This window comes from Grus americana, chromosome 10, assembly GCF_028858705.1.
Source record: "Grus americana isolate bGruAme1 chromosome 10, bGruAme1.mat, whole genome shotgun sequence".
Taxonomy (NCBI): Eukaryota; Metazoa; Chordata; class Aves; order Gruiformes; family Gruidae; genus Grus; species Grus americana.
The window spans coordinates 730,070-757,767 of NC_072861.1; the positions used below are offsets into that span (position 1 = coordinate 730,070).

General features: G+C 54.2%; 7 non-coding genes across 7 annotated transcripts; 6 read left to right on the plus strand and 1 right to left on the minus strand.

Moving 5' to 3' along the window:
- The first annotated feature begins 700 nt into the window (after window positions 1-700).
- Window positions 701-782, plus strand: TRNAS-AGA (transfer RNA serine (anticodon AGA)). The gene has a single exon. It is a non-coding gene; the product is annotated as a tRNA-Ser (tRNA).
- A 2,019-nt stretch (window positions 783-2,801) lies between these two features.
- TRNAM-CAU (transfer RNA methionine (anticodon CAU)) lies at window positions 2,802-2,873 on the plus strand. The gene has a single exon. It is a non-coding gene; the product is annotated as a tRNA-Met (tRNA).
- Window positions 2,874-5,076: 2,203 nt separating this feature from the next.
- Window positions 5,077-5,148, plus strand: TRNAQ-CUG (transfer RNA glutamine (anticodon CUG)). Its single transcript has one exon. It is a non-coding gene; the product is annotated as a tRNA-Gln (tRNA).
- A 707-nt stretch (window positions 5,149-5,855) lies between these two features.
- TRNAS-AGA (transfer RNA serine (anticodon AGA)) lies at window positions 5,856-5,937 on the minus strand. The gene has a single exon. It is a non-coding gene; the product is annotated as a tRNA-Ser (tRNA).
- A 12,174-nt stretch (window positions 5,938-18,111) lies between these two features.
- TRNAG-UCC (transfer RNA glycine (anticodon UCC)) lies at window positions 18,112-18,183 on the plus strand. Its single transcript has one exon. It is a non-coding gene; the product is annotated as a tRNA-Gly (tRNA).
- A 937-nt stretch (window positions 18,184-19,120) lies between these two features.
- Window positions 19,121-19,203, plus strand: TRNAL-CAG (transfer RNA leucine (anticodon CAG)). The gene has a single exon. It is a non-coding gene; the product is annotated as a tRNA-Leu (tRNA).
- A 5,463-nt stretch (window positions 19,204-24,666) lies between these two features.
- TRNAM-CAU (transfer RNA methionine (anticodon CAU)) lies at window positions 24,667-24,738 on the plus strand. Its single transcript has one exon. It is a non-coding gene; the product is annotated as a tRNA-Met (tRNA).
- Window positions 24,739-27,698: the final 2,960 nt, after the last annotated feature.

Genomic DNA, 27,698 nt, shown 5'->3' on the forward strand with positions numbered 1-27,698 from the left:
CAGCTCCAGAGCCAAAAGGGAATAGGGGCTCCTTTCATCTAGTGAGGTAAATGCATGTGTTTGTGGATCCTTTAGTATTTTGGTACATGCTCTGTGGACAATGCTTGCAAGTGCTGGAAAAATCTTGGGCCATAACTATTCCACCAAAATCAGCTCTCTCCTGTCTCCTCCACACTTTTCCTCAGCCAGGCTCTACCTTGCCCTTTCCATAGATCTCGCCCACTCTTGCAAACCGTGCCCCCTAAACACCAACACCCTGCATGGCAGCTGGAGTCTTTGTTCAAGGCTTGACACCACCTTATGTGCCCAAGAGGTTGAAGGTGCTGCCAGAAAGCCACCATCTCCTCTACAGCAGTGTCCACACCCTAGTGCTCGCAGCAGGCTTGGAGTCCCCCTCAGATTAGAGAAGAAGACAGGATTCTAATATCCCACCCTACCACTACCACCAGCCCTGGTTGTCTCCACACAGCTGCCTTCCCTGCTGCCCTGGAAGCAGCTGAGACCAGCTGGGGAGTGAAATCACCCCCCCATGACAGGAAATCCCAGGTGCCTGGCTGAGGACAAGGTGCAAGAAGCCATAGCCACAGCCCCTGGGGTTACGCCTCTCAAGGCCTCTGGAAGCCTGGTAGCTGTCCCGCTCAGTGCAGGTCCCAACCACAGAGCGCTGAGTGGAACAGCAGGGCAGAGAGGGCTGGAGCAGGTAGTTGTGGCCGAGTGGTGAAGGCGATGGACTAGAAATCCATTGGGGTTTCCCCGCGCAGGTTCGAATCCTGCCAACTACGGGGCGCAGTCCCCTTTTGGGCTGCCTGCACTTGACCATGCTGCAGCTCTGGGACTTGGGATTGGCCGTCAACAACGTGGGACTTGACCCTAAAACCCCCTTGCCTACAGCACTTGTCCTCGCTCGCACTCCCAGAACTTCCTGGATTATTGGGAAATCCTGCTCCCATTGACAAGGCAGGCAGGGTTGGGGGAAGAGAACTGACGAGTATGCGCCAAGAACAGATGTCGCCTGTTGTTGATTCTTGAGCAGACCTTAAGAGTCTGATTGCACCTGACATCCCAAGCAGCACAGCCCCACCAGCTCTCCTCCTTACACCTGAAACTACAGCAGGTCATCTCCAAAGAGAGTCTGCACAACATGGCCCTCATTGCTGAAGATGAAGGGAAGACACCTCCTGGATCTGAGATATGGCCAGCACTCACCAAGTGCCTCTCACTTTAGGTCTCATGAAGGCAGATTAGGGTGGAGCAGTAAGCAAAGAGAAGCAAAGCGAAGGGAAGACAAAAGCCGAGAGCCGTCAGAGACCCTGACAGTTGGGAGAGAGAAGAACTGGAGACTTCCCAGAGGGCTTCTTTCAGTCACGTGCCCACCTGCTCCCAGCAGAGCAGCAGCAGAACAGCCCCTGTGAGGAAGAGGGGCTGCTGGTAGCCTGCCTGGGTGGTGCAGCATCTGAAGGAGAAAGGAAATTCTGAGCAGCAAATGCAGCGAGGGCCCAGAGGAAAAGAAGGAGAGACGAGCCATTTGCTGGTGCGTGGTCTGTTCCCCGCAGCCTTGCCACTGAGGGTGGTGGAAGCAGCACAAGCAAAGAGAAATTCAGGGAGGTTGGCAGCATGGATGAAGAAGGAAAGGGTCAGTGGAAAGGCGACCTCTCGGTCTGCAGTCTAATGCTTTCCCCTGAGCAATACCTCCTGCAGAAGGCAGCCTGCACTCTCCACGCTTCAGTGACTGGGAGCCACCTCCACTCCCAGCAGTCTTGAGCAGGACAGGCACCACTTAAGGCACAGAGAGGAGGGGCTGGGGTTTCTCTGGCTCTCTGGCAGGCTGCGTGGTGGCAGGGGCAGCCCTCAGCTGTCCAGGAGCAGCAAGGGCAGGGCTGGGCCAGGAGGGAGGGCAAGCCGGGAGGTGTGGGGGAGTGCAGGACAGCACGGGAAGGGGAAGGCCCTCCCAGCCGGTGTGAAAGGCAAGGCTTCAACTGCTGTGCAACTTGATAGAGGAACAAACACTGCCTAGGGCTAAGAACTTTTACCTCAGGGTCAAGGTGACGGGAAGACCCACCCTAGACTGGCTATCACTGCCTGAGAACACCCCACACAGACATCGGATTAGAAGAATGAAGACTAACATCCCACTGACCACACGTCCACACTACCTGTCCAGCAGAAGCCCATACTGGTTACACGAGCGATAGTAACTGATTCGGCTTCTCCTCAACATGAGTAATTTGATTGGTTGACACATCTGTATTGTAAACATATACAAACTCCTCCGTATTGGGTTCCTCCATGCATTAGTCTAGGGCACCGCTGTGTATAGCTAAAAGAGGAGAATTGATTGCCTTGGTAATCCTATGCTAAGCATTCTTGTCTCCCTCCTTGGCCGGCAAAGAACTGACTTTTACAGTGGACACAGTCCCACGGCCCCCAGGAGCTGGATTTCTGGGCAGGGTTGCGGCATCATGAGCTCCTGGATGGCAGCTCCTCTCCGCCCCCCAAAGCAACAAGGCTGCCCCCTCACCCCAGGGTTTCCTTCAGCGCCTGCAGAGCCAGCTGGGGTGGTCAAGGAGAAAGTCCCCATCCGGGGTTATGGGCAGGAGAAGTGTGGAGAAGGGCAAAGCAAGGCCCTCGCGCTTCCCACCACAGGCCCAGGGCCAGCGAGCTTGCCAGGGAGACATTTTTCGTGCCCGGTCGAGGGCACAGGTCAGAGGAAGGGAAAGCATGGTGAGCACAAGCGCTGGAGCTGGCAGTGCCAGGCAGCGTCAGGCAGGGCTGTGGGAGGTCCCGGCTGAGGTGCTGGGGGGAGCAGAGTGGCGCAGCGGAAGCGTGCTGGGCCCATAACCCAGAGGTCGATGGATCGAAACCATCCTCTGCTAATTCCTCTTTTTTTTTCCGACTACTGACAACCACGGCCTCTCCCTTGCATATGACAGCATCTTACGCCATCAGCACTGCTGCGCTCCTGCTCTCTGCCCACCCATGGCCATGGCCCTCCTGCTCCCTCTGCCCCTTCTCTCTGCCACTGCCACCTTCTTTCTCCTTTGCTTTCTTAGCAGCCAGCACGCCCAACGTGCCCCTCAGCAAGGCAGACGGGTGGGTGTGGAGCAGCAGGCAGAGCACAGCCCACAGCTCCCCCCACCAGGCAGTGGGTGTCCTGGGCACACAGGTCTGTCTCCCTTCCCAGCAGGCAGCTAAGGGACTGCCCTGTGCCAGGCACAGCTGGTCCCAGCTGCCTCCACAACACTGAGCCACCTGCAAAGCTTGTGGCATCCCTAGCATCCGTGATGGAGCAGGTGGATATTCCTGAAGGAACTGCAACCCGTGGAGAACCATGCCAGTGAAGAATTTTCCTGACAGGCCTGCAGTGTGTGGAAGAGCCCACAGTGAAACATATTTTGCTGTTTAGAACTGCAGCATGTGGAGAACCCGTGCTGGACTGACTGGTCTGCAGTGAAGGACTGTAGTCGAGCCTGGTAAAAGTGGGAGGAATAGTGCTAGATTTTTTGTCTCTTATCCCTCACTACCCAAAACCACGCACATGGCCCAATCCTTTTCTTCACTTCTGGCTGCTCAGGACTGCAATTCAGTGGTGGAATACTACACCTTCCCTCCCACATGCATGTCGGAAGGTCCTCTGAACCCTAGACTGTACCATAGATCTGTGTAGCGTGCGTGCCTGGAGCACGGCCCTGGTTTGTCCAGTGTCCTCATCCCTCATGCTCACACCCCACAAAAAAAAAAAAAAAAGAGCCCAGTCACACAGAAGTGAGCTAGGAGTAGAGTGTAAAGAAAAAGAATAACAAACCAAATCACCTTCCTGTTCCTCACATGTCTGCAGAGGGTTTCCAGGATGAGTTTCTCCTTTCGATTCCCAGGGATCAAGGTGAGTCTGACCAACCTGCAGTTCCCCAGGTCCTCCTTTGTGCCCTTCTGGAAGATAGGAGTGACACCATCGTTCTGCCAGGCCTCAGGAACTTCTCCTATTTGCCATAATGTTTCAAGAGACAGTCAAGAGTGGCTGTTTCCAGAAGTCCTCCTTCTCTGAGTGCTTCACGAGGTGGAGGCAGGAAGACAGCATGGGTTTCTGCATGGGAGGTCCCTGCTACTTGAGTACCTGATGGGCCAGAAGCCAGAAGATCACTTGGCTGTTGACTGTGAGATCACCTCTGGCTCTACAGGCAAAGGGCCATCCTTAGGAATATCGCTTGTGCTAGGTCCTTGTCTTCATTCCATAGTGGATACCACTGCATGGTGTATCTTTTTATACCCAAACAGTTCTGTCAAAAGTTGCCTCTTCCCTGTGTTCGGTGACTGGGGGCTTCCGTGCCTGACGTGCTTCTGGGTACACGGGTAGGGTTGTCTGGTCCTGACAGCCAACCACAGGTCTGCCTGAGAGCAGGTGGGTGTGATGGGGTCAAGAAATGGCTGCCAGCCAATCACAGAGCAGCATGAAACCGTGGTGGTCATGGTATTTTATAGGAAAATGGCAGCTGAAAGAAAATGGTGCCTGCCATGTAGGTGGGAGAAGGTACACGTCGGTCAGATGCACTTCATCATTCAGAAAGTTCTGAAAGTCCTGCAGATCCTCGGCATGGACAAGGAAAGCCTTCTGCAACGCTGCTTCTCTAGAACGTGCTTTCAGAGTTGTGAGGCTGTAGAGAATCCAGCCTTCTCCAGTGAGTAGGTGTTTGTCATGCCCTCTCTGAATGTAACCTGCCACTTGATATCTTGGGCTTGGGCACAACAACATGGTCTGTCCTGTGCGTTCAGAAGTACTGGGTGTCAGCCCAGTGCTCTGGGCAGTCAACAGGCACCAGAAGGTTGTGTCCTCCATGTCCTCGCAAGATTGTCACAGCGTAGGTCTTGCAGAAGAGGCCATGGCAGGCCTGCGCTGTGGGCTCTACCACTGCCTTGAAAGGCCCTGTGAGTAGAGAGTGCCCTGTGGCCCTGGAGGAAGGCCACACTTGGTGCTGGATGGGGAGATGGAGAGACCGCCAGCTCAGCCAGGATGGCTCAAGATAAGAGCAACATATGGCTCAGCTCAGGTGGCCAGAGGGGAAAGGCAGCATGTGTCCAGGAGGTCCCATGGTGTAATGGTGAGCACTCTGGACTCTGAATCCAGCGATCTGAGTTCAAATCTCAGTGGGACCTTGGCCTTTTGCACCTCCCTCAGGGCTCTCCTCGGCATGCTTACACCTTAGCCTCTTTGCCTCGCTCTTGGGTCAATTGTTTCATGTCCTCAGGTCATCCTTCTTTTCCTGGGCTCCAGCCCTGGGGCTGACATCAGTGCCCCTTCTCCTGCCCTGTGCCCATCAAACTTCTGCAGCCTTCCTGAGCACTGGCCCCTGTCCCCTCTCTGCTCCCTTGTGCTGATGGCTGCTCCTGGCTGAGGGGATCCAGCAGTGGCTCAGAGAATCACACAACAGCTGAGGTGGAGATGAGGCAGTCCAAGCCAGGCTCGAGGCAGAGCCAAGCAGAAGAATTTTTTCACGTCTTTGCCTGGTTGGATGTTGGACATGTCCAAAGAGATGGACCTCCCACAGCCCTGCCTGATGCTCCCTGGCACTGCCAGCACCAGCGCTTGTGCTCACGCTGCTTTCCCTTCCTATATCCTTGCCGGAGCAGGAAAAATGTCTCCATGGAAAGTTCTCCTCCTTCTGGCCTGTGGTGGGAAGCACAAGGACCTTTCTTTGCCCTTCTCCACACATCTCCTGCCCATAACCCCTGATGGGGACTTTCTCTTTGACCACTTGAGCTGGCTATACAGGTGGGAGGACAAGTGATGTAGGCAAGGGGGTTTTACTGTCTCACGGCTGCAGTGTGGTCAAGTGCAGGGTGCCCAAAAGGGGACTGCACCCCGTAGTTGGCAGGATTCGAACCTGCGTGGGGAAACCCCAATGGATTTCTAGTCCATCGCCTTCACCACTCGGCCACAACTACCTGCTCCAGCCCTCTCTGCCCCGCTGATCACATCCCTCTGCAATGACACCCGGCTGCCTGGGAGTTTCAGGGCAATGCTCCACTCAGCGCTCTGCGGTTGGGACCTGCACTGAGCGGGACAGCTACCAGGCTTCCAGAGGCCTTGAGAGGCGTAACCCCAGGGGCTGTGGCTATAGCTTCTTGCACCTTGTCCTCAGCCAGGCACCTGGGATTTCCTGTCATGGGGGGGTGATTTCACTCCCCAGCTGGTCTCAGCTGCTTCCAGGGCAGCAGGGAAGGCAGCTGTGTGGAGACAACCAGGGCTGGTGGTAGTGGTAGGGTGGGATATTAGAATCCTGTCTTCTTCTCTAATCTGAGGGGGACTCCAAGACTGCTGTGAGCACTAGGGTGTGGACACTGCTGTAGAGGAGATGGTGGCTTTCTGGCAGCACCTTCAACCTCTTGGGCACATAAGGTGGTGTCAAGCCTTGAACAAAGACTCCAGCTGCCATGCAGGGTGTTGGTGTTTAGGGGGAACAGTTTGCAAGAGTGGGCGAGATCTATGGAAAGGGCAAGGTAGAGCCTGGCTGAGGAAAAGTGTAGAGGTAGACTCCTTGCCAATGCTGGCAAGATAACAGCAACATTGGTTGCTGTACTGTCAGGGTTATGTGAGCTTTTGGTTAGTAGAGAATTTACAGACACGCAAACTGTCTTAACAAATGATAGAATTCTTAGAGGGGAATTGTGATGGCACATGCTCAGTGAAAGAAGTGCCATGACTAATTTTCATATAGAGTTTGTGAACACGAATTGAGAGGACTGAAAAGTTAACTTAAATGTCTGTACTAACATGTGCAATGAACAACAGGGCATTTGGCACCACAGGGCTGTGATCCCCAGGTTACAGACTCAAACTCCCTGTCTCTGAGGCTTTTGGGTGATCTGGTATTAGTTCAGGGATCTCTGTCCACAAGTGGTGGAAAGATCAAGAAAGAAGGCAGTGCTCTTCCTTGCAGAGTGGGTATCTGCCGGAGGGAGGAGAAGAACAAACCACCACGAGTCTCCAGCTATGCTGCACAAAGTCTTTAATGAGAAGGAGCAGATGCAGTGGCACAGAAGAGAGAAACATGCCTGCAGGGTTCAGGGAGGCACAGAGAATGGCCCGTTTCCCAAGGAGAAGCTCCACACAAAGCACTGGCCTTTTCCCATCCTGCTCTCCCTGGTGGCAATCCCAGCCCACCAAGAGCAGTCCCTAACTCTGGCACCCTCCCCCCATCAGCAGGAGGTTCATCAAAGCAGAAGAGAATGAGCCCTTTCTGCAGGAGCTCAGAGCAAAGCAGAGCCAGAGGAGGCACGGCCAGGCCTGCCGTGCAGCCGGGAGCAGTGCGCACAGGTCCCTGCGGCCAGGTGGCATGAGGACACCCAGCCCGTCTGCAAGCCGTGGCCACGCTCCTGCTGCTGCAGGGTCCCCGTCTTCCTTCCTGCTCCGAAGGGGATGATGCGCCGGCTTCAGCAGTTCAGGCTGCAGCGGAGGGGAGGCAGACACAGCCCTGACCCCCCCAGACCAAGGGAGCCCCCAGAAGAGATGGGAACCCCCCCGACGCTGAGGGAGCTCCCAACAGCAGCGGACAGAGAGGATCCCACGGCTGTGCTCTGAGGGAAAGAGGTGAGGATGGGGCCCGGCAGGGTCACCACCACCGGGGAGGCCTGGATGGCCACCGTCGAGTCAGCGCAGCGGGCGACACAGGGCTCACTGCAGCTGCTTGCAAGTGGGGTTGGGCCAGAGGCGCCGCAGGGCGTTTGGAGACAGGGTCTGAAGCAAGACATCTCTGGGTGAGGGAGGCAAAGCTGAAACGCAGAGCAGAGAGGAAACAGAGACCTCAGTATCAGTCTGTCTTTTCCTCAGCTCTCTCTGAAGATACGCTTTGCTGCCCTCCATCTCCACCTCTAGCTGCAAGCCCAGAAAGAACCCGCAGATGATCTTGCTAACATGCACAACAGCCGTGACACTGTCTGAAAACACACACTGTGCTTACAGCTCCCACGGCCCTCATCGTGCCCTCCTAGTTGCACGGCACAGGCAAGCTGACCCACTTTTGGAAGAGGACCCAGCAGAGTGGGCTTAAAGCACCTGCGGAAAGACTGATCATACCCCATCTCCAGAATACACAGTGCTGCGATGAAGAAAGCCCTGCATGCTCTTGGCCATTTGGATAGAGCCCATCTACGAAATGTAGGTGGAAATTCTGCTGGGCAGAGCTCCCTGCAGATGAGCCCCATTGATCATTTCCTGCTTGAAAGAACCCCCCTCTTCCCTGCTCTCCCCTGCCAGCCCCATCACAAGGGAAACAGGTCACAGCCCTTCAGCAGTTCTGTTGCGGGGCCAAGCTGAGGCAGCCCAAGTATCAACCTGAGCAGCCCCCATGACAGCAGCTCAGCCCAGAGGGAGAGATGGAGCGGACTCAGGCTTACCTCGTTCCTGGAGGAAAGGGAGCCAAGAGAGGAGGATGCGGAGCCTGGAGCACCACAGGCTTTTATGCTGTGTCCCAGAGCCCCACGGGGCCACAAACATTCCTTGCTCATGAAGCACCTAAACACCAAGCAGTTGCCACTTGCTGAGGCTTCACTGGTGACTAAGCCCTTGCCTTTTTCACCTGAAATGTTTTGATCCCACTTCATAGCACCTAGGATCATAGAATGAATCATAGAATGGATTAGGTTTGGAAGGGATTTTAATGGTCATCTAGTTCCAGCCTCCCTGCCATGGACAGGGAGACCTTCCCCTAGATGAGGTTCTTCAAATGCCCATCCAACCTGGCCTTCAGGACTTCCAGAGGTGTGGCTTCCACAGCTTCTCTGGACAAACGGTGTCTCACCCCCCTCACCGGAATGTATTTCTTCCTAATATCTAAATCTACCCTCTTTCAATCTGAAACATTCCTATGTTTCAATGTACAACAACAGTCCTATCACTACACTCCCTCCCCATCTTTGCTCTAGGACCCTTTCAGGTTCTGGAAGGTATCTATAAAGTCTCCCTGGAGCCTTCTCTTCTCCAGCCTGAACAACCCCAACTCTCTCAGCCTCCCTTCGTAAAGAGAGGTTCTCCAGCCCTCTGGTCATCTCTGTGCTGTTAACTGCAAGTCTTTGAGTGCCACCATCCAGCCAATTCCTTATCCAGCAAGTGGTCCACCTGTCAAATCCATGTCTCTCTGTTTTAGAGACAGGGATGTAGTGTGGGACAGTATCAAAGGCTTTACACAAGTCCAGGTAGATGACATCGGTTGCTCTTTGCTTTCCCATCAATGCTGTAACCCTGTTGTAGAAGGCCACTAAGTTTGTCAGGCAAAATTTGCCCTTAGTAAAGCCGTGTTGGCTCTCACCAATCACCTCTCTGTTTTCCATGTGCCTTTAGCATAGTTCTCAGGAGGATCAGCTCCATGATCTCGCAGGGCACAGAGGGGAGACTGACCAGCCTGCAGTTGCCCAGGACTTCCTTCTTCCACCTTTTAAAAATGGGGCTTATGGTTCCCCTTTTCCAGGTGCTGCAAATTTCCCCAGTGTGCCATGACGTTTCAGATTTGATGGATAGTGACTTAGGAACTTCATCTGACGGTTACTTAGGACATAGAAGTTGTTGATACGTCTGTCTTTTCCATGTCAGTTGTAGCCAGTTCTCCTGTTTCGCTCATCAGAGGGGGTACTGTTACTTTCATACATGAAGAAACCCTACTTGTTATTTTTAAAGTCCCTAGCCAATTTCAACTCCAGCTGTGTCTTGGCTTCCCTGATTCACTCCTTGCACTCCCAGTCCTCTCCCCTATAATCTCCTCTGCCCGTCTTCCTGCACATCAGGATGGAGAGCTGCTTGCGCCCCAAGAAAAATATCTTTTAGTATCTCCCAGTTTTCGTTGGCTTCTTTATCTCTGAGGGCAGTTTCCCAAGGTACCCCCCACACTGGTGCCCTAAGCATCCAAAAGGTTGCCTTTCTCAGGTTAAGGGTCCTTCCCCTACATTTAACAATCCTTTACCACTCCAGACTGAGAATTACACCTGGGCATGAGCGCAGCAACCCAGCCTACCTGCAATTTTCACCTCTCCAACAAGTTCTTCTGCACTAGTGAAAAACAGGCCCAGCAGTGCCTCTCCTCTGGTCAGGCTCTCTCTCACTCCACTAGTTTCCTGGACTGCTTGCAGTTGACTGTGCTGCTTTTCCAGCACATGTCTGGGTGGTTGAAGGCCCCTACCAGGATCAGGATCTGCAAGCGTGATGCTTCCTAATATCAAAACGATTCTTCTGCGTCCCTGATTCTTAAGGCCAATGAACTCGGAGGTCTCAGGCTACCGTGCAGGGAGATTTTAATCTGCTTTGTGTCACACGGATTGCCTTTGTCACATTGCCCTCTTCATGATGAGCATGGCCACTGATCATGGTGAAATTGAGCCAGGAAGGACATGTCAAGCCAGCTCTCAAGTGCTTTCAGTGGAAGTGCTCCGGCTAAGCCTGAGAGACAATTCTCCCTGCAGGTCATCATAGACACACAGGAGACAGTGGGTAAGTTCAGGCAGAAGGACAAGACTGCACAATCCCATGCAGGAGATGGGACTAACTTCTCCAGGGATGTGACAAAAATCAATGGAATGGAACGATTATTATGGGCTGGAGGGAAGCCCCTTGTGGGCGGGAGTGACGGCCACGATGACCTTGCTTACCCTCATCATGCTCAACCACGGCCTGGTTTTGCGATCAAAGAGATGCCTGCATCCTTCCCTGAACGAGACCCACATCCAAATTCTGCTGTTTTGCTCAGCAAATTCAACCCAGGGCCTAAAGGTCTGGATGACCTGCTTTTGAGCAGAGGCTCAGGGCATCAAGCCAAAAGGTCATGGCCATTTTTCCTTGGTCAGAGATGGGGTGGCCCATTCCATGCATTTCAAACTACAAAGGGACATCGGATCAGCCTCTCAGAGAACCTGGGAGTCATCATGATGTGGAAGAGTTGGGAAAAACCCTGAACTCCAGGCAAACGTGAGTCATTGTGCTGTGGACTTCAGTGGACACAGTGCCCCAGCCTCAGGCGTGCCAGGGATAGCAGAACTCATAGCGCCAGTGCGCCACTTTCCTCCAGGGCATTTCCACACAAGTTAGCAGCATTCCTGAAACAACTGGTACTTCCATGCAATCTCATGCTGCTGCTGCCGCCTTCCAGGGCATTGCCTTTTGGTGGCTGCTCAAGGGATTGTGTGATTCAGCCCACCCCAGAATAATGATGGTTGGAAAGGGTCTCTGGAGGTCCTCTGGGCCAACCTCCTGCTCTGAGCGGACCGAACTTTCCAGTTACACACCACATCCCACCACATGCCCTTGAGGAAAGAAGCACTTTGGGAGGAATGAGGCTATTAGCTTTTCTATCACCAGCGTGTTTCAGGCCGGGGAACTATGTCCACAGCAGGGTGAGTCATGTTTGCCTGCAGTTCAGGGGTTTTCACAACTCTTCCAGATCACTATGACTCCCAGGTGCTCTGGGACACGGATCCAATGTCCCTTTCTGGATTTAAATGTGTGGAATGGGCCTGACCCAGAAAAAAGACCCAGGAGCTTTTGCCTCCGTGCCCTGTGCCTCTCCTCAAAAGCAGGTCATCCAGGTCTTTGGCCTCTGAGGTGAACTTGCTGAAACAAACAAGTCCATCTGGCTGTGGGTCTCTTTCAGGGGAGGATGCGGGCATCTCTCTGATCACCCTCCTATGCCCTGATTTACTTCTGTCCAACAGGCTCTCCACTTCCCAATCTGAGCCCAGAGCCCTGGTTGGAAGAAGTGTGAGGACCTGGTCAAGTCATCAAGGGACATGGCTATGGAGACCCCAGGGAGAGGTCACCTCACAGAGACCTGTCTGGCCCCCTGCTCTGCTCTTCAATGTTATAAATCTGCCTTTGTTCTCTGGGGTCATAGGCAGAAAAAGGAGGTTGTGATAAAGCTTTATGAGTGTAAGCAACGTCCTCATGGCCCTCCCTCCTGCCTACACGCGGCCTCCCATCAGCCCAAAATGGTCCTTCGTTGCCATTGAGCTTTGCCACATCCCTGAAGATGTGAGTCTCTTCTCCCACCATGTTCTGTGAGCCTACGATGACCTGCTGGGAGAGAGATGCCTCCCAGGATCAGACTGATGCCATGCACTGAAAGCACTTGAGAGCTGACTTCAGGTCTCCCTAATAGCCAAATTTCACCATGACTGGTCACCAAAGTCACCGTGAAGAAGGAGATGTACTGAATATGATCCATGTGACCGAAAGCCACTTAAAATCTCTGCACAGCAGCCTGAGACCTCCAAGCCAATTGGTCTTAGCAGGCCTGGACACAAATTAATTATATTGAGGTTAGATGCTATGCAGCAGGGGGAAATCGTTTCAGATGAAAGAGGCAAGGGCCTAATCACCAGCGAGGCCTTGGCAAGCAGCAACTGCTCGGTGTTTAGGTGCTTCATGAGCAAGGAATGTTTGTGGCCCCGTGGGGCTCTGGGACACAGCATAAAAGCCTGTGGTGCTCCAGGCTCCGCATCCTCCTCTCTTGGCTCCCTTTCCTCCAGGAACGAGGTAAACCTGAGTCCGCTCCATCTCTCCCTCTGGGCTGAGCTGCTGTCATGGGGGCTGCTCAGGTTGATACTTGGGCTGCCTCAGCTTGGCCCCGCAACAGAACTGCTGAAGGGCTGTGACCTGTTTCCCTTGTGATGGGGCTGGCAGGGGAGAGCAGGGAAGAGGGGGGTTCTTTCAAGCAGGAAATGATCAATGGGGCTCATCTACAGGGAGCTCTGCCCAGCAGAATTTCCACCTACGTTTCGTAGATGGGCTCTATCCAAATGGCCAAGAGCATGCAGGGCTTTCTTCAGCGCAGCACTGTGTATTCTGGAGATGGGGTACGATCAGTCTTTCCGCAGGTGCTTTAAACCCACTCTGCTGGGTCCTCTTCCAAAAGTGGGTCAGCTTGCCTGTGCCGTGCAACTAGGAGGGCACGATGAGGGCCGGCCGTGGGAGCTGTAAGCACAGTGTGTGTTTTCAGACAGTGTCACGGCCGTTGTGCATGTTAGCAAGATCATCTGCGGGTTCTTTCTGGGCTTGCAGCTAGAGGTGGAGATGGAGGGCAGCAAAGCGTATCTTCAGAGAGAGCTGAGGAAAAGACAGACTGATACTGAGGTCTCTGTTTCCTCTCTGCTCTGCGTTTCAGCTTTGCCTCCCTCACCCAGAGATGTCTTGCTTCAGACCCTGTCTCCAAACGCCCTGCGGCGCCTCTGGCCCAACCCCACTTGCAAGCAGCTGCAGTGAGCCCTGTGTCGCCCGCTGCGCTGACTCGACGGTGGCCATCCAGGCCTCCCCGGTGGTGGTGACCCTGCCGGGCCCCATCCTCACCTCTTTCCCTCAGAGCACAGCCGTGGGATCCTCTCTGTCCGCTGCTGTTGGGAGCTCCCTCAGCGCCGGGGGGGTTCCCATCTCTTCTGGGGGCTCCCTTGGTCTGGGGGGGTCAGGGCTGTGTCTGCCTCCCCTCCGCTGCAGCCTGAACTGCTGAAGCCGGCGCATCATCCCCTTCGGAGCAGGAAGGAAGACGGGGACCCTGCAGCAGCAGGAGCGTGGCCACAGCTTGCAGACGGGCTGGGTGTCCTCATGCCACCTGGCCGGAGGGACCTATGCCCACTGCTCCCGGCTGCACGGCAGGCCTGGCCGTGCCTCCTCTGGCTCTGCTTTGCTCTGAGCTCCTGCAGAAAGGGCTCGTTCTCTTCTGCTTTGATGAACCTCCTGCTGATGGGGGGAGGGTGCCAGAGTTAGGGACTGCTCTTGGTGGGCTGGGATTGCCACCAGGGAGAGCAGAATGGGAAAAGGCCAGTGCTTTGTGTGGAGCTTCTCCTTGGGAAACGGGCCGTTCTCTGTGCCTCCCTGAACCCTGCAGGCGTGTTTCTCTCTTCTGTGCCACTGCATCTGCTCCTTCTCATTAAAGACTTTGTGCAGCATAGCTGGAGACCCGTGGTGGTTTGTTCTCCTCCTCCCTCAGGTAGATACCCGCTCTGCAAGGAAGAACAACTCACCTCTGTCTGGAGCTTACTGGCTGTTGAGTGTGGAAGCTGGTGGAGGTTGATAGTGGAGCAGCAGAAATAAGCAAGCAGGCAAGAGAAAGAGTACAAAGCCTCATAGAAATGGACCGTGAGTCAGTAACCTGCATTTCCCGGCCTTGTGTTGTCTCTCAGGCTCAATTTTGAGTCCCGCCAATGAAAGCACTCGAGAACTGAGCTCCTTTCTTCTGGCAGTGTACCCAGCGGGCTTTGTGTGTATGGTGAGAAAGCAGTGACTTTTCACTGCCGGGCCTGACTACCTCCTGGCAGAGCACAGGACTGGGGTTATCAACTGGTCTGAGATGACAACACTCTGCCATGGGTTTATAGCCCCCCAGGCTGCCTGTTGCCTGCCGAAGGATGGAAGACTGTGGCCCTTTGATCATTTGCAGGCACATATGGCTACAGCAGGTTGCTGTACTGCTGTGGAGGGGTGGGATGGGAGAAGTGCGTGGTACAGAGTGGAAAGGAATGCCCCACAGGGGAGTAGGCAATGTGGTGTCCCGTGAGAGTGATGTTTGTGCCACAAAGGAAAGCGTGCCTGTCAAGGCCTCTGGAAGCCTGGCACCAGGTGCTCACCATGCTCCGTGAAGTTGGGACAACCACCGAGCTTTGAGTGGAGCATTGCCCTGAATCTCCCAGGGAGTCATTGAACAAGGGCACTGAAGTGCAAAAGAGGACATGGTGGTGACTGTGCCATCAGGAGTCCATCCCCTGTCGTTGCAGACTTTGATGCATAGGCTAGAAGCCGGAGGCTTCCCAGTGGCCTTCTCCCAGTCCCATGCCCACCTGCTCCCTCCCAGAACAGCTCCTGAGAGGAAGAGGGGCTGCTGGTTGCCTGCCTGGGTGGTGCAGCATCTGAAGGAAAAAGGAAACCCTGAGGAGCAAATGCAGAGAGGGCCCAGAGGAAGAGAAGGAGAGACGAGCCATTTGCTGGTGCGTGATCTGTTCCACGCAGCCATGCCACTGAGGGTGGTGGAAGCAGCACGAGCAAAGGAGAAGCTCAGAGGGGTTGGCAGCATGGATGAAGAAGGAAAGGGACGGTGGGAGGTGGACCTGGAGCTGAGCCAGGGACCTCTTGATCTGCAGTCAGATGCTCTCCTCTGAGCAACAGTCCCTGCAGTGGGCAAGCTGCAGCTATACTCCCCACATTCACATCTACAGCCTCCTCCCAGCCCTCTCTATCCTGCTTTTGCTTTGGCCTCCTCCGCCTGGTTGCGGTGTGCTCTGGCCTGTGGATGTGGCAGGGAACCACCTGGAACAGGCAATGCCCTCGCAGCCCCTTTGAAATGCCAGGTGCTAACTGCTATGCAACTTGCTTAGATGAGCAAACACTACCTAGGACTCAGAGCTTTTATCTCAGGGTCACCGTGACTGTAGAAAATATAGAAGCTTAGCTATAAGAAAAGTTATGCTGATGAGAAAGCTACTCAAGGCCTGAAAGGAAAACTTTCAAAAAGGGGAAAATGTAATCGTGGGATAGAGGCCGTGAGACAGAAACCATGGAATGATTAGCCTGGAATAATTAGTTTGTAATCAAGGTAATAGGTAATGAAGCTAACTGACCATTTAAGACAGGGCACCACTCAGTCCTGCTGGTCCAGCCCTGCCCTGGGGTGACTGGGAGGAACCTCCACCCCAATTGCTAATTCTATGCTAAGGGTTCTTGTCCCTCTCCTTGGATGGCAAAGAACTGGCTTTTATGCTGGACTCCTAGGTAGCTTGAGCTATCTTAGCCAACAACTCACACACAAAGACAAACACACGCCCCCAGAAAAGAAGAAGAGCACAGTCACATGGATATGAGTAGAGGATAATGACAAACACCCCCCCCCAAAATTAACTTCTTCATGTGTGTGAAAAGAGTCTCCTCCTTCCCATTCCCAGGGAATGAAATGAGTCTGACCAGCCTGCAGTTCCCCAGGTCCTCCTTTGTGCCTTTCCAGAAAACACGAGTAACACTGACTTTCTTCCAGGCCTCAGGAACCTCTCCCAGTTGCCATGAACTTTCAAAGACAATCAAGAGTGGCCTCTCCGAGCAGTCCTCCTTGTCTGAGTGCTTTCATGAGCTGGAGGCAGGAAGACAGCACGGGTATCTGCAAGGGAAGTCCCTGCTACCTGAGTACCTGATGGGCCAGAAGCCAGAAGACTGCTTGGCTGTTGACTGTGAGGTCACCCCTGGCTCTGCAGGGAAAGGGCCATCCACAGGAGTCTTGCTTGTTCTAGGTGCCTTTCTTCATTCCCTAGTGGATACCACTGCTTGGTATATCATTTATGTCGGAACAGTTCTTGGTCCAAAGGAAGCGGACAGCCCAGTGGAGGGAGATGTGGAACGTGCTGACGTGACAGTGTCAAAAATGGCCGTCAGGCAATCGCAAAACCATACGAGAACGCATAGGGAATGACGCTGTCAAAAGTTGCCTCTTCCCTGTCTTCAGGGGGTGGGGGCTTCCGTGCGTGACGTGCTTCTGGGCACACGGGTAGGGTTGTCTGGTCCCGACAGCCAACCACAGGTCTGCCTGAGAGCAGGTGGGTATGATGGGGTCAAGAAATGGCTGCCAGCCAATCACAGAGCAGCATGAAACCATGGTGTTTGTGGTGTTTAATAAGAAAATGGCAGCTGAAAGGAAATGGTGCCCTCCATGTAGGGAGGAGAAGGGACGTGCTGGTCAGATGTACTTCATGGTTCATCAGTGCTGGCACGAGGATTCGCCAAAGCAATCACCCACCACCAAAACCAGGAGCAGCACAGGGCAGATTTTAGCCCAGGAGCAGGCAATGAGTAGAGTCCTGCAAACCAAACTGCTTAACAAGCATGCAGCACGGAAAGCGGCAGATGCTCATATCCAACCGAGTTATGTGAACCAAGAAACCTGTGCTAGAAATGATCCACCCGGCCTATTGGCACGTCATACAATAGGATAGATAATTGTTACGCTAGCAGTCCCTGCTTCTTCCTCACTGATGGCTGAGCTACTACTAGACAAGCGTACAAGATATGGACATATCGAGTGCCTAAGAAGAAACCCTGGCTGGTTGCTGTGCCTTTTCACTTCAGGCAAAATGTACGTCATGCAACCAGCTGTTAGCCCGGGACGGCGTGAATGTGACTCTGACTGGGGCAGACTCCGACTGTGTTACCTCAGTGGTATGCCCTATGGTATTCCCAATGGGCACTGTATCGGCTACACGTGGCAAGGTTTGGGTAGCGGAGGGGTTAGGGGGTGCTGCAGGGTGGCCTCTGCGAGAAGAGCTAAGGGGCTGCCCTGTGTCAGAGAGAGCCAGCTCCAGCTGCACAGTGCACCCACCGCACACCACAGCTGAGCCATCAGCAAAGTTGGTGGCCCCTCTGTTTTTCACATATTGCAGAAAGGGCACAAGAGGCTGGGCAGAGAGAGGAGGAAGGAACAGAAAGAGTGGGAAAGAGCAGAGGGAAGATGCATCCCGCTAGGGCAGGTAAAGGAGTCTGTCTGCCGTGAAGAAGTTGACCTGGGACGGGGGAGAGGAAAGGTGGTGGTTTGCGTTTGTCTTTTTGTTTCTCGCTAGGTGAACCTGTTTGAATTGGCAAAAACGTGAATTTTCCGGGAGTCAAGCCTGCTTTGCCCACAACAGTTTTTGCTAAGCCGTGTCCTGGTGTTTATCTTGACCCATGAGGTTTCCCATCGTGTTTTCAGAGCTCGGCATCCCCCTGAGGGTGGGGCAAGGCACGAGCATCTGGGTGGGTGTTTGTCTGTGCTTACACCACGAGAGGAACATAGAGAGAAACGCACGTGCACTTGCATAGGACATGCACGTCTGGCACACGTATGAACGCAGCTGGGGAGCGGCACCGTTGCCAGCAGCCATCATGCTGAGTTTCCCTAGCCACCACCTGACACACAGCGGAGCACACACCCACGTACGGCATCATCGTGAGGTCGTGTGCGTGCAGGTCGCTGGAAGGAGGAGTCCGGCCAGTCTGTGAAGCGGAGGAGCAGGAGAGAGGCCAGTTTGTGAGGTGGAAGGGCGGGAGGCAGGCGAGTTTGGGAAGTGGAGGAGCAGGAGGGAGGGAGGCCAGGCTCCGGGCTGGAGGAGCAGGAGGCAGCAGTACCTCCAGCAGCGTTGGTGGTATAGTGGTGAGCATAGCTGCCTTCCAAGCAGTTGACCCGGGTTCGATTCCTGGCCAACGCAGACAAACTTTTCTCCAGCCTGGCTCCACAGTGCCTTGCCCACTTGGCAACAGCAGGCGGCAGGGGCTGCTCTGGACCGTTCAGAAGTTCTCAGGGAGCGCTGAAGCACTGGGTGAAGCAGGTGCCCAGAGGACTTTGGGATTCTCCATGCCTGGGTATCACACGCACGCAAGGCTCAGTGAGGCTCAGGCACTCTAAGCTTTGAGCAGGCTTTTGCACTCGTGACCTCCTGAGATGCCTTGCGGTCTAGCTGCTTCCGTGAAGCAACAAGTCCCAGAGAGAGCTGGGCCCTCCTTCCTCTGCACCATGTCAGGTGCAGCAAGTGAGCCTCTTCCCCACAGGAACTGGAGCTCAGTCGTTGCTCAGCACTTGGTGCATCTGCTGGCCTTTTGCCTTGACCCTCCAGCCCCTTTCCACTCGCACTGACTCCCTGAGACCGGCGCAGCGTTCCCCCAGGGGTTTGTGTGGCAGAGCCCTCCTTGCCCCGCCTTCCTGGCCCCGAGCAGGCAAGAAGGAGGCACCCTTGTTGCCCCAGGAAGCGCCCACAGGGCAGCACTGCAGGCCAAGTGCTTGGCTTGCCATATCCTGAGGCTCTGGAGGGAACGGAGGAAGTCATGGGAAAGGTAGGCGTGTGCCTGGAGCCCCTTGACCAGACGTTGGCATGTGCAGAGCCGTAATTTGCTGACGGCTCCTCTTGTTGCTCCCGTGAAGGATTGCCTTGGCCTTGCGAGACGCTGCCCCTGTGCTGGGTACTGCGTGGTCTAACGTGCGTGTGGGAGCTGCGGTCGCCTGTCAGCAGCCCTTGGTGGGAGCAGGGAAGGGTGCTCCCAGGAGCCAGCTCGCCCTGCAGCAGTGCCACGAGGAGGCTGGCTGGGGTGGGCTGGCTCTGGCAGCTGCAGGGGGAGGAGCGGCAGAGGCAGTGTGAGCAGCAGCGGTGGGTCAGGATGGCCGAGCGGTCTAAGGCGCTGCATTCAGGTTGCAGTCTCCCTGGGAGGCGTGGGTTCGAGTCCCACTCCTGACAGGCTCCTCTCTCTTGGTTTCCTTCCCTTTCCTTCCCTCAGGGGAATGGAGAGTCTTGCTCCTCTAGGGGGGTCTTGGAGAGGGTCCTGCGCCTCTACCCAGTCTGTGGATTAGGTCTTGCTGCGGGTCCCAGCTGCCACCGCTAGTGGGGTGCATAGAAGAGAATCCCTAGGCAAGTCCACTTTTCCAGTCTCCTCTGCCAAACTCACATTCTGCATGACTCTCCCCGGAAATGCAGACCTTTGGACATTCTGCAAATCCCATCACCCACCCCCTGGAGAGCCAGAGGTGACCTCACAGTCAACAGCCAAGCCATCTTCTGGCTTCTGGCCCATCAGGTACTCAGGGAGCAGGGACCTCCCTTGCAGATACCTGTGCTGTCTTCCTGCCCGCAGCTCATGAAAGCACTCAGACAAGGAGGGCTTCTGGCAGAGGCCACTCTCAATTGTCTTTGAAATGTCGGGGCAACTGGGAGAGGTTCCTGAGGCCTGGAAGAAAGTCAATGCCACTCCTGTCTTCCAGAAGGGCACCAAGGAGGACCTGGGGAACTGCAGGCTGGTCAGAGTCAACTTGATGCCTGTGTAACCATGGGATAGGGGCCGTGAAACAGAAACTATAGAATCAGTTTGAGATAATTAGTTTGTAACCAAGGCAACAGGTAATGAAGCTAACTGACCATGGCAACGTACAATGCTGCTATGTTCCATGTACAGTCCCTACCAAACCGAACAATAGGTTCGGAGATATTAATCTTATGAAGTAAGTTGTTATGGACAGGCGCACCCACAGCAATGATACTGCGCACGCCCGCAAGAAGAGGGTCATCCAGCGGACACGGGTGCGAGACCATTGACGACCACCAGAGACCCCTTGAGGACCACCGACTCAAATCACTGAGCATGCGTGATGGGGAGGAGAATATGGAAATGGATTCTAAGAAATGATTATCCTAGGACTGTGTGTTGGGTTTGCGTGGCAAGGTCTTGGTAGTGGGGGGGCTACAGGGGTGGCTTCTGTGAGAAGCTGCTAGAAGCTCCCCCTGTGTCTGATAGAGCCAATGCCAGCCGGCTCCAAGACGGGCCCGCCGCTGGCCAAGGCCAAGCCAATCAGCGCCTCTGTGATAACATATTTAAGAAGAAAAACACTTAGAGAGAGAGAGCTTTTGCAGCTGGAGAGAGGAGTGAGAAGATGTAAGAAACTCTGCAGACACCAAGGTCAGTGCAGAAGGAGGGGCAGGAGGTGCTCCAGGCGCCGGAGCAGAGATCCCCCTGCAGCCCGTGGTGAAGACTATGGTGAAGCAGGCTGTCCCCCTGCAGCCCATGGAGGACGGATGAGGGGGTGTAGAGATTCCACCTGCAGCCCGTGGAGGACCCCACGCCGGAGCAGGTGGAGGCACCTGAAGGAGGCTGTGGCCCGTGGGAAGCCCACGCTGGAGCAAGCTCCTGGCAGGACCTGTGGACCCGTGGAGAGAGGAGCCCACGCCAGAGCAGGTTTTCTGGCAGGACTTGTGACCCCGTGGGGGACCCACGCTGGAGCAGTCTGCTCCTGAAGGTCTGCACCCCATGGAAGAGACCATGCTGGAGCAGTTCGTAAAGGACTGTAGCCCGTGGGAGAGACTCCATGTTGGAGCAGGGGAACGATGAGAGGAGTCCTCCCCCTGAGGATGAAGAAGCGGCAGAAACACCGTGAGATGAACTGACCGTAACCCCCACTCCCCGTCCCCCTGTGCCGCTGAGGGGGGGGAAGGTTGAAGCCGGGAGTGAAGTTGAGCCCAGGAAGATGGGAGGGGTGGGGGGAAGCGTTTTAAGAGTTGATTTTATTTTCTCATTCCTCTACTCTGTTTTGCCTAGTAATAAATCAGATGAATTCCCACTCTAAGTTCGGTCTGTTTTGCTCGTGACAACAATTAGTGAGTGATCTCTCCCTGTCCTTATCTCGACCTACAAGCATTTCGTTATGCCTTTTCTCCCCTCTTTATTGAATGAGGGGAGTGAGAGAGCGGCTCTGGTGGGCACCTGGCCTCCAGCCAGGGTCAACCCACCACAGACTGCCTTTTCTGAGAAAAATGATGAATATGTATATTTTGATTCTATATAACCTGTGTGTTGGTGATCACCTGGCATGCAAGTTAGGTGGAGCTATCCCCCGTGCATCCAGCGCTGCAACAAAGAATGCCTCCCTTTAACACTACATTGGTGTTACGAGGTTTATTCCCGGGTTTTGGTGACACCTGCAAAGGGGAAGGAGCAACTCATCCTGGAAACTCTTTCCAGACACATGTGCAACAAGAAGGGAATTGCTGTTTTTCATTACTCTCTATTCCTAGCTCATTTCTCTCAGACTGTGTTCTCCTTTTTTGTGGGTGTGGGTGTGTTTCTGTGTGCGCGCAGATGTTGGCAACTAAATCTGAAGCTGAACTAGCCAGCAAGTACAAGGGTGAACAGCAGTAAACTAATCTCCAGCAACTCTCCAGCAGCACTAGCCAGTGAGTGGAGCAGATCAGCATCAGGGACTGCCCAGGGTTTAGAGCAGGACACCAGACAAACCGTGCCCGGGCTCCAGGCATTAACTCTGCACAGACCTACGGTCAGGCCCAGGGTTCAGTGGACCTGCTGTTCAGTGGACGTGCTTGCAGGAGTGAGCGACGGCGTGTGTCCAGCACTGAATTCTAGTCCTGGGCAGGCAGAAGGGAAGTGAAGGGTTGGGCCATGTGTGTGTGGTTTTGGGTATTGTGGAAAAAAAGACAAAAAACTAGCACCATTCCTCCCACTTTTACCAGGCTCAACTACAGTCCTTCACTGCAGACTAGTCAGTCCAGCACGGGTTCTCCACATGCTGCAGTTCTAAACAGCAAAATATGTTTCACTGTGGGCTCTTCCACATGCTTCAGGCCTGTCAGGAAAATTCTTCACTGGCACGGTTCTCCACGGGTTGCAGTTCCTTCAGGAATATCCACCTGCTCCATCACAGGTGCTAGGGATGCCACAAGCTTTGCAGGTGGCTCAGTGTTGTGGAGGCAGCTGGGACCAGCTGTGTCCGGCACAGGGCAGCCCCTTAGCTCTTCTCACAGAGGCCACCCTGCAGCACCCCCTCTCCCCTCCACCACCACCACCACCTAGCCACATCTAGCCAATACGGAGCCCATTGGGAATCCCTGCTTGGCCCTGCTCCTGGCTGCACCTGCAAGTGGGCCCAGCAGCAAAGAGACGAGGCCAGAGAAATCCCCCAGCTGTTTGAGTCGATTGCATTGGTGTTGCAGGGCTTCAGTACGCGTACTTGTTACTCCCGATAACAATCATTGTGAAAAAAGAAAAGGAATGCCCCCGCCCTGTTCCACCCCCTATCTCTCAGTTTCTTATTGCTGAGCAGACGTCATATGGTATGGAATATCCCGTTGGTCAGTTTGGGTCAGCTGTCCTGGTTGTCTCCCTTCCGAAGATCTTGCCCACCCCCAGCCTGCTGCTGAGTGGGGGAGGAAATGTTGGAGACACAGCCTTGGTGTGTGCTGGCACTGCTCAGCAGCAGCCAAAACACAGGTGTGTTATCAACACCTTGCTAGCTAGCAAGAGACAGCACAGCACTATGAGGGCTGCTGTGGGGAGAATTAACTCCATCTCAGCCAGACCCAATACAGCTCCCTTCAGGTTTTTCAGTGAGATCTGTGCTGGGACAGACTTCTTCTCCCCTTTCCAGCCCTTCTGCCCAGAAGGTGTTTCTAGTCACTGGTGTGTACGTGAAATGCAAGAGCAGGTGGCATTCCATGCACACATCCAGCCCTTGTGCTCTTCCTGGTGCCACCGAGCACACTCCAAACTCTTGGCTCACGCTGATGAAACTGTGAACGAGGTGGGTTGTACAAGTGGGATGAACAAACCCATCTGAGAATGAGATAGAGAGGTGGGTATTTTTGATGTGTCATTATATGGACTACACGAACTCTTGTATTCAAGACATCTCCAGAGCACCCTCACTGCCATCTCTTGGTAGCTCACAGGAGGGGCAATGCAGCCCTGGAAGAGCTGCCCTAGAGACTGTGACTTCTCTGCCAGTGTCAAGGTTCAGAAGTCGATGGCACAAGGCCCAGAGCTTCCTGAGGTAACTGGGAAGTTTAGTCTGCTCGGAGCAGAAGGTTGTCCCAGAGGACCTCCAGCGATCCAAGCATTATTATTCTGTGTTGCACTGAATCACACGATCCCTTGAGCAGTGACCAAAAGGCAATGCCCTGGAAGGCAGCAGCAGCATGAGATTGCATGGAAGTTGCATCATTTGTTTCAGGAATGCTGCTAAATTGTGTGAAAATGCCCTTGAGGAAAGTGGCGCATTGGCAGTATGAGCTCTGCTGTCCCTGGCATGCCTGAGGCTGGGGCACCGTGTTCCATGAAGTCCAGAGCAGGGTGACTCATGTTTGCCTGGAGTTCAGGGTTTTTCCCAACTCTTCCACATCACAATAACTCTCAGGTGCTCTGGAAGGCCACATTCAATGTCCCTTTGTAGTCTGAAATGCACGGAATGGGCCACCCCATCTCTCACCAAGGAAGAAGAGCCATGAGCTTTTGGCTTGATGCCCTGAGCCTCTCCTCAAAAGCAGGTCATCCAGACCTCTGGACTCTGGGGTGAACTTGCTGAGCAAAACACGTAAATTTGGATGTGGGTCTCGTTCAGGGAAGGACGCGGGCATCTCTTTGATCGCAAATCCAGGCCGTGGTAGGGAATGATGAGGGTAAGCAAGGTCATCGTGGCCATCACTCCTGCCCACAAGGGGCTTCCCTCCAGCCCCAACGATCTTTCCTTTGAAATTTGCCACATTCCTGGAGAAGTGAGCCCCTTCTCCTGTATGGGATTGTGCAGTCTTGACCTTCTGCTTGAACCTACCCACTGTCTCCAGTGTGTCTATGATGACCTGCAGGGAGAAACATCTCTCAGGCTTAGCTGGAGTGCTTCCACTGAAAGCATTGGAGAACTGACTTGAGGTGTCCTTCCTGGCTCACTGTGATTGGTGGCCATGCTCATCATGAAGAGGGCAATGTGACAAAGGCAATCCATGTGACACAAAGCAGCTTAAAATCTCTCTGCACGGTAGCCTGAGACCTCCGAGTTCATTGGCCTTATCAATCAGGGACACGGATGAATCGTTTTGATGTCAGGAAGCATCAGGGTCTCAGGCCCTGATCCTGGTAGGGGCCTTCAACCACCCAGACATCTGCTGGAAAAGCGATGAGAGAAGAAGAGAAATAGCCCCATCCAGGGTTATGGGCAGGAGAAGTGTGGAGAAGGGCAAAGCAAGGCCCTCGCGCTTCCCACCACAGGCCCAGGGCCAGTGAGCTTGCCAGGGAGACATTTTTCGTGCCCGGTCGAGGGCACAGGTCAGAGGAGGGGAAAGCATGGTGAGCACAAGCGCTGGAGCTGGCAGTGCCAGGCAGCGTCAGGCAGGGCTGTGGGAGGTCCCGGCTGAGGTGCTGGGGGGAGCAGAGTGGCGCAGCGGAAGCGTGCTGGGCCCATAACCCAGAGGTCGATGGATCGAAACCATCCTCTGCTAATGGCTTTCGTCCTGACTCCAGAGGCAGCTGCTGCTGCCTCTGTCTTGCATCCTTCAAGAAACGTCACCCTGCACTGCTGAGCTCCTGTGTTTCTCTCTTCCCATGAGGCAGCTCGGTCCCCACCTTCCCAGCCACAAGCGGGGACCTCCAGGGCTCTGCAGGTGGGGAGGAGGACGAGGCTGGTGCTGCTTTGGGAAACACCAATGCAATCGACTCAAACAGCTGGGGGATTTCTCTGGCCTCGTCTCTTTGCCCACTGCAGGTGCAGCCAGGAGCAGGGCCAAGCAGGGATTCCCAATGGGCTCCGTATTGGCTAGATGTGGCTAGGTGGTGGTGGTGGTGGAGGGGAGAAGGGGTGCTGCAGGGTGGCCTCTGTGAGAAGAGCTAAGGGGCTGCCCTGTGCCGGACACAGCTGGTCCCAGCTGCCTCCACAACACTGAGCCACAAGCAAAGCTTGTGGCATCCCTAGCACCTGTGATGGAGCAGGTGGATATTCCTGAAGGAACTGCAACCCGTGGAGAACCGTGCCAGTGAAGAATTTTCCTGACAGGCCTGAAGCGTGTGGAAGAGCCCACAGTGAAACATATTTTGCTGTTTAGAACTGCAGCATGTGGAGAACCCGTGCTGGACTGACTAGTCTGCAGTGAAGGACTGTAGTTGAGCCTGGTAAAAGTGGGAGGAACAGTTCCAACTTTTTTTTCTCTTATCCCTCACTACCCAAAACCACACACACGGCCCAATCCTTCTCTTCTGGCTGCTCAGGACTGCAATTCGGTGGTGGAATACCACACCTTCCCTCCAACATGCACGTCGGAAGGTCCTCTGAACCCTAGACTGTACCATAGATCTGTGTAGCATGCGTGCCTGGAGCACGGCCCTGGTTTGTCCAGTGTCCTCATCCCTCACGCTCACACCCCACAAAAAAAAAAGAGCCCAGTCACACAGAAGTGAGCTAGGAGTAGAGTGTAAAGAAAAAGAATAACAAACCAAATCACCTTCCTGTTCCTCACATGTCTGCAGAGGGTTTCCAGGATGAGTTTCTCCTTTCGATTCCCAGGGATCAAGGTGAGTCTGACCAACCTGCAGTTCCCCAGGTCCTCCTTTGTGCCCTTCTGGAAGATAGGAGTGACACCACCTCCAACCTCTTGAGCGCATAAGGTGGTGTCAACCCTTGAACAAAGACTCCAGCTGCCGTGCAGGGTGTTGGTGTTTAGGGGGAACAGTTTGCAAGAGTGGGCAAGATCTATGGAAAGGGCAAGGTAGAGCCTGGCTGAGGAAAAGTGTGGAGAGGCCAAGGGAGAATAAATGGGAAGTGTGGGTGCCTTTTTGGTGGAGTACGTATGTCCAGAGCTTTTTTCCAGCAGTGGCAAGCATTGTCCAATTCCAGAGCATGGACCAAAATATTAAACGACCCACAAAAGCCATCATTTACCTCACTAGATGAACGCAGCTCGATTCCCTTTTGACTCTGGAGCAGGAAGATGCTATAAAAGAGTCCGTGTGGAGGTGGTGCACCCGGCAGTGCCTATCTGCATGCAGAGCAAGGGTGGGAGGTGGTTGCAGGCGAGAGCGTGAGCATGAGGAGAGGCTGGAGGAAGTGTATGTGCGGGCGGCTGGAAGGAGGAGGCTGGCCAGTCTGTGAAAAAGCAACAGTCTTTGCTGTGTTGAGAGTAAAGACTGTTCTGGGAAGTGGGGTTGTATGTGGGGTTTGTGTTAGCACAGTATTTCCAGAGTCTGTCATCAGCGGCGCTTCAAGTAGGTGGAGTTACAAAGATGGGAATCGTGATTGCGCATGCTCTGCTTCCTAATGGAATGCCCACCCTAACCCCAGCTTGCAGTCACACTGCATACCTCCAGACCTGAAAACCCACCACACCAGTGAAAGAGAGAAGTGCCATGACTGGTTTCCATACGAAGTTTGCGAACAACAGTTGAGAGGACTGAGACGTTAACTCAAATGTCTGTATGAACATCACATCTGAGCAGGTGGGACACTGGTCTTTGACCACCCCCCAGAAGTAAAAGAGGGTTACTGTGTGTCACATTTCTGTGTCCATTGTTTCTTGCCCTCCCACTTGGGCACCAGTGACAAGAGGATGGCTCTCTCTCCTTTAATCCACCTGTCCACTCTCCAGCAACCTCAGCCTTCCCTTCCCCAGGCAAAGCAGCCCCAGCTCTCCCAGCCTGTCCTTGTAGGACAGATGAGCCAAGTCACCTCAGTGTCCCTTTGGCAGGGCTGACAGAGCCCCTAGCTGTGCAGAAGTGGGAATCAGCCACAAGATGACACCCATGGAGTCCCTGTAAGGGCACCTGGCATGCAGCCATCAAGGTCTCCTGCAGAGGAAGGACACCTTGAAGAAGCCTTCCCACTTGCTGCCGGGCAAAGATTGGACCAAAAGACAAAGCAGAAGCAACAGCCTTCAGTCAGGGAAAGACGTGCACTTGCCCCAAAGTTCCTGCACCGAGAGCAGCAGTGGCTGCTGAGAGGTTTTGGTGGCACAGTGTGGAGGGGAGAAAGGCATCATCTGCGAGTCTAAACAGGGACACTGGACATCCCTTTCTTCTTGACTGCACGCTTGCATGTAGGAGGCCTTGCTTTACTGCTGAGCACAAAGGTGGGTAGGTTTTTTTTTTCCCTCCCAAAAAACTCCGAGTAGCAAGATGCATCACCAAAAGGAAAGGAGGTATGAAACAAGACTTCCAAATGTCAGGACTGTAGCTGAGATTCAGGCTCAGAAAGGACACTTCTCCCTGCCCATCCACAACTGGTTGACAGCTCGGGACATAAGCCAGTGCTCTTCCTTGCAGAGCGGGTATCTGCCGGAGGGAGGAGGAGAACAAACCACCACGAGTCTCCAGCTATGCTGCACAAAGTCTTTAATGAGAAGGAGCAGATGCAGTGGCACAGAAGAGAGAAACACGCCTGCAGGGTTCAGGGAGGCACAGAGAACGGCCCGTT